Below are 14,044 nucleotides of genomic sequence, written 5' to 3' on the forward strand. Positions count from 1 at the left end.
AGCAACTGAATGGATTGTCATAGGTGATCTACTAATACATGCGGGCCATGAAGCCCTGCCTTTCTCAGCTGATCTGAAGAGTGGGTTCCTGTTTGTTCCCTAATTTATCTATGTAGTTCAGTTTACTGACTTTCATTTCATTTTTTAAAGATGCTGAGCCTCTTAATTTATAAAATTAGATTAAACATAATACTTGTTTTATTTTAAATTGCTTAATTGAAGGAATTCTGGCAAGCTTTTTTTTCTAGAACAACATTGTTCTTTTAAGATGGCAAGTTCTCTGAACATTTTCCAAGTGTGTGCCCGTTTAAATATTTACTTGGAACTGTCGTTTGTTTTGGAGAAACTTTTTTGAAAATTAATTCTGAGTGCAAATTATGGCTATGTAATCATTTTGACAAAAGCAAGCTGGTTGCCAGGTTACCATTTTAAATGGGTTCATAAAATAGTGCTTGGTAATATTACTTTAATCCGGTGTTTACTGTACCTGGCAACTGTCCTTGTCATATGCTTCAAAAGCATTTAGATAGGATGTGGTTACTAATAACCAAGGGACCACCACCGCTGGGTAAATAGGATTAGAGTGAGACCAAGATATTTTGCTGCTCATAACATGCATTTAAATACATGACAGTCAAATTTGGCAAACTGGATGAAGCTCCTTTTATGTAGAGAAAGCTGTTCTTGCCCGGGATATTTTATTTATCAGAATCATATAACGGCACTTAACACTCGAGGAAATGCTGTCATATTTGGTTCTGCTTCTTACAACTTTCAGAAAAGAGGACCAGACACACAGCGAGAAAATCAGCATGGCACCCGGCTCGGCGTGCAGGTGGATGGACAGCCGTGCAGTACGGCTGCAGCTGTGCCTCTCTGGCAGGCATCTAGGGCTCCTCAGCTGCGCTCAGAACCCAAAAATAGATACTTTCCCTTCACTTCCTTTCCTGACTCACCTCAGATATAATGAGACTTTCCACTTCCAAAAAGTACAGCTTTATTTTTATGCTCACAAAATCACCTGATAGCATTAGGATGCCAAGGATTAAATGCAGACAGTGTGACTTTTTTCTCCAATGGACCCCATAAACATGGCCTAGGTACCTGCCCTGTGCCACATTCTTTTTGTCTCACTATTCTCACAGTCTCCTTTTAAAATAAAGAGCTACCCTTCCCGACTCCTTTTGAAAAGAGTTGAAGTGTCTGTATACAAAAAAGTTCTTGCATAAGGTTTGGTGTGATAAAGAAGAACAGTTTTTAGTACTTTGCTTACAGCAGAGTCAGGCAAGGTGTTCACCAATGGTTGGCCTTTGCCTCCTGGGCACACAGCTGAGCTACGCATCCAGCCTCCCTTAGGAGCGGCTTGGGGATTGGATTGTGGTCACGGTAATGTGAGTAAAGGGGTGTGCACCATTTCCAGGCCTGGCCAATAAAACATGCTCAACCCTCTACACTCTGCCTGCTGCCTGTAGGGGTTGTGTTTGAGGTCTCCAAAGCTTTCGATGGAAGGATTTCAAGTAGAGTGCCCTCCTGGCTACCACTGAACTGTGATATGGGAAGAAATCAACTTGTATTTTATAAAGCTACTGAGATTTGGGGTATTTTGTTGGAGGAGTTAACCCAACCCGACAATCATGTGCCCCTTAATCCTTATGACACTCATAAACTCATGAAAATGGCTACTGTGAAACAAAGCAGTAGTCAGCAGTGAATCTAACATACCACCTAAATGGGAGGGTGGAATAATCCAGAGTAGGCGCACCTCTTTAGCCTGACCTCATCCTTTTAATACGGTGATGGTGAGAATTGGAAGTCCGTGTGACCTGCCCCTGTTCTATTTGCCAGATGCAGCATGGACTTCCTCAAAATGCTCCTGCAAACTTTTGTATCTTTTATAAACCACATATGCATTGATAATTTTGACTTGTCATACCAAAGAGGCAATTGTATTCATGTCCTTGTCTTCCGTCCTTCTATATAAGAACATTTTCTTTAATGCTGAAAGCAGCTATATTTGACATCAGTTTCTCAGGATCATCACAGGCTTTTGGAATCACAAAATGTGTTCACAAAAATTGTGTCTCATAGGTCCTGTTCGTTGGATGTGCTTATAACTTTGCTTAAGCTGAAAAATATGCCCTTGAAGAAAAAAATAATCAAGGGCAGATTTGGCAATGATTCAGTTAATCTGCTCATGATAGACAGAGAAACCAGGTAATTCAAGCTCAAAAAGAAAATTCACTTAGATAAGGCATTTTCAGTTAGGACCATGCAGGAACATCTGCCTGCTTGTAGGCTATTGTGTTTTTGAAGAAGTGTTTTATTTTCTTGGGAAACACAAGTATAGAAGTATCCAAGTACTTGAAATAACCTTTTCTCTCCCCAAATAGCCTTGGACTATCAAGTCCCAGCAAGGAAGCAGGCATTTCCCCTCTGAGAAGGGATGGCTTTGGTTTCTGGCAGTTAAGCTTAAGAAGAAGGGGAAAACTCCTTATTTTCCTTCCCAGCTAAACTACAGCCCTAAAAATAACTCAGCCACAGTAGAGTTGGTATCCTTTAGCACCTGCATTGGTGAATCTCCCAAGGCCTCTAAATTCAATTTATAAAAATTGGCTCTAAAGTTGTCAAAGGGCTGTGGGATAGGGAAAATGGGAGATTAGAATCCAAAAGGGCCTGTGGAGGAATCAGTGTAGATTTAAACTGCCTTCTGTGTGCACAGCTGCCCTGTTACTAATGCTTTTGCCGGGGAACATCTGCCTGGGGCCTCACTACATACCCAGGGTGCAGGCCGAGGGTTCAGTAGTGCAGGCCGTGAAGTGGGAGTATCCTTACATGTGTTCTCCTGTAACTGTGGTTGGTTCCAAATGGAACTGTTGTTGATCCAGAAACAAAGTGGTCTCCTTTCCAGGAAGCCGTAATAAGGGATTAAGAAACTATAGAGGCATATGAATGTTTTCCATGCAACTTAGAACTTAACCAGACTCAGCCTTTAATCAAAGTTAATCAACCCATCTGAGGCAGATCAGAGAGGCAATCCAAACTGGGATGAATGCTAATGCCGTGGGGGGCATCAGGGGCCTTACTGGTAATAGGCAAGAGAGCCTATTCCTCCAAATGTGAGAGATGCTCCACTGTGCATGGCCATATGTCTGCTGCAATCTGTGGCCTTATGGATGGAGAACTCTCCCGCCCCCAAAGCGCTATGTTGAACGTGGAGCGAAATTGGCAGTGCCAAAGGGTAAAAGACATTCGCTGTGTTTCAAAGACAATCAAAATATTTTTAGTAACAAACGGGTTGGTAAATAAATACACCGTGGGTGTGGATTGCTTTCTATGATGTTTGATCAAAAATGAAGAAAGAGAGTTTTTAAAATTTTTAAAAATTGATGACTATAATATTAAGGGTTTTATTTTCTTTTAAAGCACAAGAATACAGACATATCCAAATATTTACCATTCTTTCCAAAACTGCCAGTGGGGCGCCTCTATACACACCCTAATAATATGGCCATTTTTCAAATACTGTTTGAAGTTTTTCCTCACAGAGTGCCTTCAGAAACTGGCTTATTTTTATTAAACACTCAAGTGTGAGTTGCCACGCTCTATGTATGTAACATGGATTTTAATTTTTTCTAAATAGCCAAAAGTTTTAAACCTATGTGGTGTGATTAAGGTTTGTAATCAAAGAGTTGCATTTGGGAGTAAAGGGACTTACTTAACTTCAAAAGTAACTAAATTTGGCAGGGGTGTAGGGGAGAGCACTAATTTACAAAGTAGCTCTAAAATCAGTGATCTACAGGAAATTCTTGGCAAAATTGTGAAGTGGTAGAATAAGTGGCTAGCTTCCAAAGATGGTTTAACAGGCAAATATTTATTTGGGTGTTTACGTAACGCCACAATTATTTAAAAGGTCAGCTTGTCGGAGTTTAAAGTGGGCTTTTAACATGCACTTTCAGTAATGAAGGATAGGGTGAGCTTGACAGCCTCCTGCTGAGGACCACTAGCAAAGCACAAAAAATATTTTCAAACAAATTACTTGAAGACATCGGAAGGACAATAAGGCATGGAAAGATTACTGGGTCAAGATTGAAAAAGACAGATATTCAGAAAGATGAATGTTGCATTTGGGACCACTTTTTCCTAGCAGTATCTGCCCGTTTCTGAATAGGTGGGTAAGCAGCCAAGAAGATTGCGAACAATACTCCCAATAGTCTTGTGGAGTTTGGAGGACAAAAACAAGAATAGAGGGGCTGCTGGTAGTGCTGGTATAACACCAGTTTTATTTAACCATTTATTTTACCATAATAAAATGGCTTAAAATTTCAAAGGTATCTAGGAGTGAAGACTATAGGAGTAAGAATAAAACAGAAGTACACAGCATCTCAAAAGGAATGAAGCCCAGATTTAAGTCATCTAAATCTTTGAAAATAGAGTGAGATAAGAGTGTATTGCTCGTGTGCAGAGCTGCCGATCAAAATTCATCATAAGTTATCTGTAGAGGAAGACAATGTCAGTACCGGACTAATCTTATCTCCATAATTTTTCATATACAATGTTCAGCACTCAATCAAAATAATCAGATGCATAAGCGGACAAGAAAGCATAAGGAGGTAAACAGACTGTAGAAACACACATTCAAAATGACAAATGAAGACTTTAGAATAGCTATGTTCAATATATTTAAGGGGAAAATAGATATTACTAAGAAGTTCACTAGAGACGTTGAGTTATAGAAAAAAAGATGAACTATGTAGAAATTAAGAACTCAGTGGAGGTAACAGCACATTAGATACAATTGAAGAATAAAAAAGTAAACCAACAGATGGATCAGAAGAAACTATCCAAACTAATGATGAGTAAAAAGAATGTAAATTAAAGAAGAGAGGGTAAAAACATAGAGGACAAAACTTTAAGAAGGTCTAATAGCGATGAAACCAGAGCCCTAGAAATAATGATGCAAGAAAATGGGGTATAAGTGACCTATGATAAAATGATAATTGCGGACAATTTTCCACAACTGAAAAAAGCCATCGAGACACATATTCAAGAAGTATTGTGAATCCCAAGAAAGATTTTTTAAAATATTGTTTCTTTTTTTTTTTTTTTTTTTTTTTTTTGAGACGGAGTCTCGCTCTGCCACCCAGGCTGGAGTGCAGTGGCCGGATCTCAGCTCACTGCAAGCTCCGCCTCCCGGGTTCACGCCATTCTCCTGCCTCAGCCTCCCGAGTAGCTGGGACTACAGGCGCCTGCCACCTCGCCCGGCTAGTTTTTTGTAGTTTTTTTTAGTAGAGACGGGGTTTCACAGTGTCAGCCAGGATGGTCTCGATCTCCTGACCTCGTGATCCGCCCGTCTTGGCCTCCCAAAGTGCTGGGATTACAGGCTTGAGCCACCGCGCCCGGCCTAAAATATTGTTTCTAAATAAACTGCTAAAATCCAACAGAGAAAAAAAGAGTATCTTTTTTTTTTTTTTTTTTTTTTTTTTTTTTTTTTTTTGAGGCGGAGTCTCGCTCTGTCGCCCAGGCTGGAGTGCAGTGGCGCGATCTCGGCTCACTGCAAGCTCCGCCTCCCGGGTTCACGCCATTCTCCTGGCTCAGCCTCCCGAGTAGCTGGGATTACAGGCGCCGCCACCACGCCCGGCTAATTTTTTTGTATTTTTAGTGGAGACGGGGTTTCATTGTGTTAGCCAGGATGGTCTCGATCTCCTGACCTCGTGATCCGCCCGTCTCGGCCTCCCAAGGTGCTGGGATTACAGGCTTGAGCCACCGCGCCCGGCCAAAAAAAGAGTATCTTAAAAACAGAAAGGACATGAAGAAAATATGAAAAGAAAAATAATTAGACTGACAACTATCTTCTGCAAAGAAAAAATAGAAACCAGAAGAAAAGACAGTAACATCTTTAAATACAAGAAAGCAAATAACTGTCAACTTAGAATTTAATACTCAGGGACAATATCCTTCAAGAATGAAAGTTAGGCTGGGGGCGGTGGCTCACGCCTGTAATCCCAGTACTTTGGGAGGCAGAGGCAGGTGGATTGCTTGAGGTCAGGAGATCAAGACCAGCCTGACCAACATGGTGAAACCCCGTCTGTACTAAAAGCTAAAAATTAGCTGGCCTTGGTGGCGGGTGCCTGCAATCCCAGCTACTCTGGAGGCTGAGGCAGGAGAATCACTTGAAGAGGCTGTAGTGAGCTTAGATAGTGCTCCTGCACTCCTATCCAGTCAGTGTGAGAGAGTGAGACTCCATCTAAAAAAAAAAGAAAGAAAGTTAAATAAAATAAAAACTTTAAAATGAAACAAACTGAGAAAATTCATCACTAGCAGACTTGAACTAAAAGAAACACCAACAGATATCTTTTAGGCAGAAGCAAAGAGATCCCAGATGGAAAGTTGCAGATTCAAGAGGAATGAAATAAAAACACCACCATCAACAACATAAACTAAACATGTGGGGAAATCTAAATTAATGCTAAATTTAATAAACAATATGAATAACATCTTCTGAATATTTCAATATACAAAGAATTTAGATACACAAGAAGTCAACGGTGTTCAAGTGTTCTAGGGTCCTTATGTCAAAGGTAAAATTAGTAACTTACACAGTGATTTGAAGAAATTTAGAAGTACATGTGGCAATCTCTAGAATAAACAGAAAAGGAATAGGAAAAGTTAATAAAGTATAATTGAAAAATTTAAAAATAGCAAATAATTCCAAAAGAAAACAGGGAAGAAAAGAAAAAATACATAGAAAAGGCAGGACATAAAAAACAGATGATCAATTTAAATCAAAATATAGTTGGGATTACATTAGTGTAAATGGGACAAGCAATATTGTAAAGGAAATACTAGCTAGTTAAATGTGCCAAGAAAATAAATAAACAATATGAGTTTCATAAAGAAAGAAATAAACCTATCATTATTAATAGATACTATAATTGCATATATCAAAAATCCAAAGAATCTACAGATAAATTACGGGAATAATAGGTCAGCTTAGTTGCTAAGTACAAGAACAGTTTTTAAATCAGTTGTATTTTTGTATACTAGCAAAAATCATTTGGAATACAAAATTTAAGAAAAATAAACTATTTAAAATATCATCAAAAATAGCCAGTAGCTCTAAATAATTCTAATAAGGAATGTGTAAGACCTCTATACAGAAAATATAAAGTTCCACAAATCAATAATAATCATATAAAACCCATAAAACACAATAGAAAAATTGGCAAGAGGTTTAAACATTCTTTAAAAGGATATCAAAATGACTAACAAAATATACAAATGTGTTCATCCTCATTAGCTATCAATGCAGTACAAACTGAAAACACAATGATATGCCACTATACACACCGGAATAGCTAAAAATAAAAAGACCAAATAACTATTGAAAATATTGAGTTCATGAGAATATCATGCAATTGAATCTCTTTTTACTGTTGTACAGAGTATATATTATTATAACCATTCTGGAAAATTGTTTATCATTGTCTTTTAAAGTTAGATATGCATGTGTCCTAGTATCCAGCAATTCTGCTCCTGAGTATACACCCAGAGAAAGGCATGCATGTGGGCCACAAAGAAATATGTTTAAAATGATTCATAGCAAAATTATTAAGAACAAACCCCAAATGAAGCCAATCCAAGTGCTTATGAACAGTAAAACTAAAATTTATGTATGTACATATATACACACATAAGTATGTGTGTATATATTTACATTTATCTATATAGCAATGAAAAGAAATGAATTATATATAACAATGAAAAGGAATGAATTGGGAGTATACATAATAAAATGGATTAACCTTATAAACAATATTGGAAAAAGACTCAAAATACCCATTCAAACATTTAATTTGTGTAGATTTTGTAAACAGACAGAACTAAGCTGTAGTCTTGGAACTCCGGAGAGTGGGTTATGTCTGAGACATAGTATTGTGCTTGGGAAGGCATGTAAGGGGACTTCTGGGAACTGCCAAGATTCTATTTCTTATCTTATAGCAACTTGGGTGTTTGCTTTGTGATCATCAATTATACAAAACCTTTATAGATTTGCACACTTTTCTATATTTGTGTTTTTCTGCTCAGTAACTAGAGATTTAAAAAAACAAAACATTAATAAAGGGCACTTAGGTGACCTTTCTGAATATGTTTTCTCATCTACGAAATAGTGGTTATAGCATTGGGTTTTCAGAGCTTTTCAGTATTTAATGAGGTTACAAATATAAAGTGCATAACAGAGCGGTTGGTGCCTAGGACACAATAAATATATGTGTATGGCTGGATATGCAGTATGGCTGGATGTACTCGATACACATCGTTTGAGGACAATGGTCTTTTTAGTGCTACTTTAGGCAAACCTGTTTTGTCTCATTGCCTGTAATTGTAGCATATAATTACATGGATTTATACCACTAATATTTTATTAATTAAGAGAAATGTCCTCTCTAGGACTTTTACTTAAGTATCTTATAGCAGAAAGGGATATGGGAGGGTTATAACTAACATTCTGTTTTTGTAAATGATTCAAATCCCAAATGTTTCAAATCCCAATCTTACTTTGTGTTTGTTGTATGACCTTGGGCAGGGTGATGTTCTTAATCTTCAGTTTCTCTATCTGCAAAATGAGACTAATAAGATAACTTAAACCACGTAGGGTTATTGTAAGCATTAAATGACATAGAAAGTGCTTACCACAGTGCCTTAAGCCCTCAATACATAATTTTAGCTTAGAAAAATATACTAATTGCAAAAAATTTTGTTTTGTCATTATAAGCTAAGAGAAAGAGTGCTATATTTATCTTCTAAAATGAAACTACCACTATTATTTTTAAAGTAAAGATTCTAGAAATCTTAGCCTATAAACACAGAATTTAAAAAATAATTTTATTAACATCCTTTGCAAATACGTTACACAATTTATATTAGAAAATAAAATACACTAAAATAATAAAAAATCTCACTGCTTCTGGGGGCAATATTGTAGTTAGGTATTATGCTATAAATTTAGCCCATCAGTCTATTTTCAGGATACCAGATAATTTTTATCTTATTAATTCAACAAACATTTAGCAAGTGTTACTCTCTCTCAGATGCTTTTCTGAGCACAAAGATAAATAAGATATTGTCCACAACTGAGCAACTCACATTCAATGTAAGAAAAATAGCAAGATACTTATTCAGTCGCTCACTCAAAATTTATGGAGAACTGCTAGATGATAGACAGTCAATGACGAATGGTCTTACGGCCTCTGCTCTTGAAGAGCACACAGTCCAGAGAGCATGATAAATTCCAATAACAAGTTCTAAGTTTTATGATAAAGGACAGAAGAAGAAACAGCTGACTCCCCCTGGGCAAAGCAGTGGTCAAGAGGAGGTGACAGCTGAGCTGTGTTCTGAAGGATGGGGAGAAGTAACATCAGATAAAAAGGCAGATGTATATATCAGCAGGTTTGGGGAACTGCAAACAGTTCAACGAGGCTAGAACCAAGGTGGAAGGAGACAATGAAGGAAGAAGGGGCTGAAAAGTAAAGAGGAGCCAGATGGCAAATGACCTTTTACTACCATGCTAATGCATGAGACTTTATCCTTTGGCTAGGTATGGTTGTTAGATAGTTTTAAGTAGAGTAGTGACTTGTACATGTTTGCATTTTAGCAGTAGAACTCTGTTGGCAGTGTGGAGGAGGGTCGCAAAAGCAGGACAACTAGTGACGGTGTACAGGACAGAGAGGAAGGTGGAATATGTGGGAGGCATTTCAAATACAGAGCTAAAGATGATAATGACTGCATAGGTGTGACTAGGAAAAAGTCTGGAATATTAGTGGTGTCCTTCCAGCTACAGGATATGCAAGAGAAATGGGGGAAAGTTCAAGAGTTTAGTTTCTGGTTATTGGAGTTTTAGGTGTCTCAGGAATAAACAGAAGGTGTCCTTGAGATCAAGGATCACATTTCAGTTTCCATAGATTATTGACATAAATCTATGACATTTCCCCCCATCTGATAAATGACAGTAAGAATGTCTTCAGTTGTAAATTAAATGTGTTATATTAATGATTTTGCTTTTCTAATGAAAGCCTGAAAAAGCCTTTAGAGCAAAAATAAATTCTGCAGCCCCTCTAAAAATGTACCATTTGGTGTCTCCAAATATTAATCACTCCGAATATCAAAAGCTACTTTTCTTTCCATTTCCTCTTCCAAATGTCCCTAAATCTACCCACTCACACTCTTACCACTAACCCCAAAAGGTTTCCCTAAAAAGAGTTTTAGGTGGTATCTGTAAATATGATAAAACCTTTAATTTTGACATTTTAAAGAGCAAAGAGACATGAAGCTATTTGCCTACTTTGGTCTTCTCTTCCTCCTGGCATGCAATTTTTAGTAAAAGATACAGTCTTATTTTAAATTTTGAGTCTGTGGCTTCACTTTACAAAACAAATACTTTTATTATCCTAGTATGCAGTTGTTTTTTTCTTGAATAGTCACTTTGTATACATTTCCCTGACTATACCATCAGCTCATTGAGGGTATCTCTTAAGTGTCTTTGGACTTTCTAAGGCCCTCAGTGTAGCACTTTGCACATAGTCCATACCAGGTATAGTTATTTGATATGTTATTTTAACTAATAAAATGATACCATGAACTACTTTTAACAACTCAAAGGTTAAACTTAAGCTACAAACCTTGGATTTTATAAATAAGGTGTTTGAGTTTTCAAAATGCTGCTAATTTTCTTGGAAGACACATATCATGCCCTCACAAAATCAGCTTTTCAAATTCCTTGTTGATGCATTCTCTGCATTATAAAAAGAAAATAGTAAGTTTGATTCATTAAAGGGGGAGAAAAGAGTAACTTGTGTTTAGATAGTCAGGGTATTAATACCGTTTTTCCCCCCTGTTGTTGAACCCTATGATTTGCCAAAGAAAAGAATGAAAGCCACAAATACCACAGTTATCTCACTCAAGTCTTCTTAGCCAAGTGCTTGTCCTATTCAGCAGGTGGCCAGCCAGAACATTTATAAAGGCCAAAGGGCCTTTAAAATAAATTGGAAACAGGTTTGTTTCAGTGAAATGTGGGCATATATGCTACTGCATATTGCTGTTGTCAAGGGGCATTCCACAGTCCCTTCTATTTTACGTATAATTGAAGCATACCACCAAGTTAAAAAGGGACAGAGGTGATTTTTAGAATCAACCAAATCTGTTCCCTAAATATTAAGGGTTCATAAAACCGACTGCAGTTCCTGTATGCATAAAATTTTATCTCTGTGGAGGAGACCTGTTTTCTCCCCTGAAGGGGTTAGTTTCCTTATAGATGATCAATGGACTATGCAGAGTTACTCATCAAATACTTACGGCATCTAACATTGAGACATATATAGGAATGAGATGTGCCTACCCATTGGGAAAGGAAGCTCAAAAAGGTTAAACAAAAAGATAGGATTTTAAGGTGTGTCTCTAAGAAAAACAACACAAAAGCGACACTAAGTTCATTCCAACTGAGTATTAAAAACGAGCTATTTCATACCAAGAGAGCTCCCTTAACAGCTGAAGTAAGGTTTCGTGAAGTCTGTCGTTATGTGGAACAACAGCTTGATTCTTTCATTATTTGTTGATTAGAGTAACATTTGTAGTCCTAGAATATTCAGAGACAGTTAATTCTAGTGATTCATACTTTATTTTATTCAACCTTTAAAGGATTTTTTAAAGTGCCAGTCATCCACTAAATCCATAAAGCTGACATGTCAATTGGTCCAATTCTTTGGTTGCTGTTAAGTGTTTATTGAATAAACCACAATATATCAAACACAATATAGATGAAGTCCACTCTAAGCTTACAAGCTAAATTGGCTTAAACATTAGTCATAAAAAGGGTCCTAAACAAGCATGTATTGATCAAATTTTAGTTGGTTTATGTGTGATGGACTTGAAGTGAATACCGTGAGGGAAAACAATGGCTAAAAGGAGTTTGTGGGGAGTGAAAGTCTTCATTTGACTCTGCTGTTGTGAGATTTCACCTGAAAGGTGTGGCCTGATGAAAAGTCTTAAACGTCAGAATGTTACTGGGACTTTGCAGACAGGAGATAAAGCAATTTAGATCAAGAGAAAGACATCCAAAACAAATGTTCTAAAACCTAGATCTGAAGCAGCTTTCTCAATGAAAATAGAAAATTTACTTAAAAAACTGGGCAAGACTGACAATTATCTGATGACTTTGATCAATATTAATTATGTGAGCAAATCTGAAACTGAGCCAAGGCAGCTTTTCTCCACTCTTTTGATTGTTTACATGTTACATAATTGAGTTAAGCATAAATTTGCACTCATGCTTCTGAGGGTGTGGCTATGTGTTCAACCAAGTCAGTCTGCAAATCACAAAAACAGTGTCATGTCAAGTATATCTGCTTTGAGGACCTGGAAACCAATTTATGAAATTTGGTTGCCCTGGGGAATAGAAGGTTCAGATGGATGATTTATTCCTCTAGCATAGACATGGAACTTTCTATGGATATCAGACTCAAGAGTTCTATTATTGTTTCCTGGCACTTATCTGTATATAAATTTCCTTAAACATTTCTTTTCTGAAACAACAAAAATAACAAAATTAAGAGTTCTGGCTCAGAAAAAGCTGTGGTTTTACTGTATTTTAAAAGATTATTTTAGAAATAATGATGTTACTGTATAATTACTGTATTTACATTGACTTATGTCATATAAAAAATCCTATTCCTAAAGCCCTGGACTGTTTATAAAACACTTTTGCATTTATTATCTCATTAGATTCTTATATTTGCCCTTTGAAGTAGCTATTACTGTCTGTATTTAACAGATATGGAAAATAAAGCCCAGGAGATTAAGTGGTCTACCCAGCCTTATACAGCTTGCGGCAGCAGAACTTAAATCCCGGGTCCCTACTCCTAGCGCTTTTTTTTTTTTTTTTTTTTTTTTGATTGCATTAAAATATCTACTAGAATATAGTGAACAAATATGCTGTGGAACATTATTTCTAGAACACCGGAGATCAACTCATAAAATGCTAAAGCAGCAATCTCAGAAACAGGTATAAGCAATGATGGCTCTAGCAGGCTTTTTAATGAATAGAACCTGTCATAAGATGCAGAAAGATTCAGTTCCACCTTTGAGGCCAGTTTGTCCTCTTCCTTCACTGATAATGAGGTATTGCAGAGGAAATGGATGAAGTGGCCAGAACTCTGCACAGATGACTGAAACCTGGCCGTTGTCTTTGCACACGTACCAAACCCACCTCACATACTGAGAATTCTTCTCAGTAGAGATGGTAGGAAATTAAAAGAAACATAACCTACAAGGTAAAAATGAACTTTTCCTTTGTACTGACAGTGGTTTACCAGGATGAAAGCCAGAGTGAGCCAGATTTATCTTTACAAGGCCATGGCAATGGCTTGACCAGGAAAGCAAATGCTCCTCAGGTCAGCGCTATTCCACTGAGACCCTCTATCCTTTTGAGCTACAGATGATAAATGATGATAGCTCTGGAGAATTGGGGTAGAAGGAGAGGAAGCAAAAGGAATTTGTTTACACAAGCTTACTCCCAGATGTCCTAAATTATAAAAAAAAATAATAGTCATCTAACCTGTTCCACTAAAGAATTTGTAAACAAAAACATTTGCAGGATAGCTCTTTAAATGAAAGAGTTACAGGGGAAAAACAGACACTGATTCTTAAGTGGTGAATAGTGACTTTACAGCTCTGCTTCCGGCATATTTGATGCTCCCTACCAAAGGGCAGCCTCACACAGGAGGAACCAATAAGTCGCTAATTTTGCCGGGCGCGGTGGCTCACGCCTGTAATCCCAGCACTTTGGGAGGCCGAGGCGGGCGGATCACAAGGTCAGGAGATCGAGACCACGGTGAAACCCCGTCTCTACTAAAAATACAAAAAATTAGCCGGGCGCGGTTGTGGGCGCCTGTAGTCCCAGCTACTCGGGAGGCTGAGCCAGGAGAATGGCGTGAACCCGGGAGGCGGAGCTTGCAGTGAGCCGAGATCGCGCCACTGCACTCCAGCCTCGGCG

This window comes from Macaca thibetana, chromosome 8, assembly GCF_024542745.1.
Source record: "Macaca thibetana thibetana isolate TM-01 chromosome 8, ASM2454274v1, whole genome shotgun sequence".
Taxonomy (NCBI): Eukaryota; Metazoa; Chordata; class Mammalia; order Primates; family Cercopithecidae; genus Macaca; species Macaca thibetana.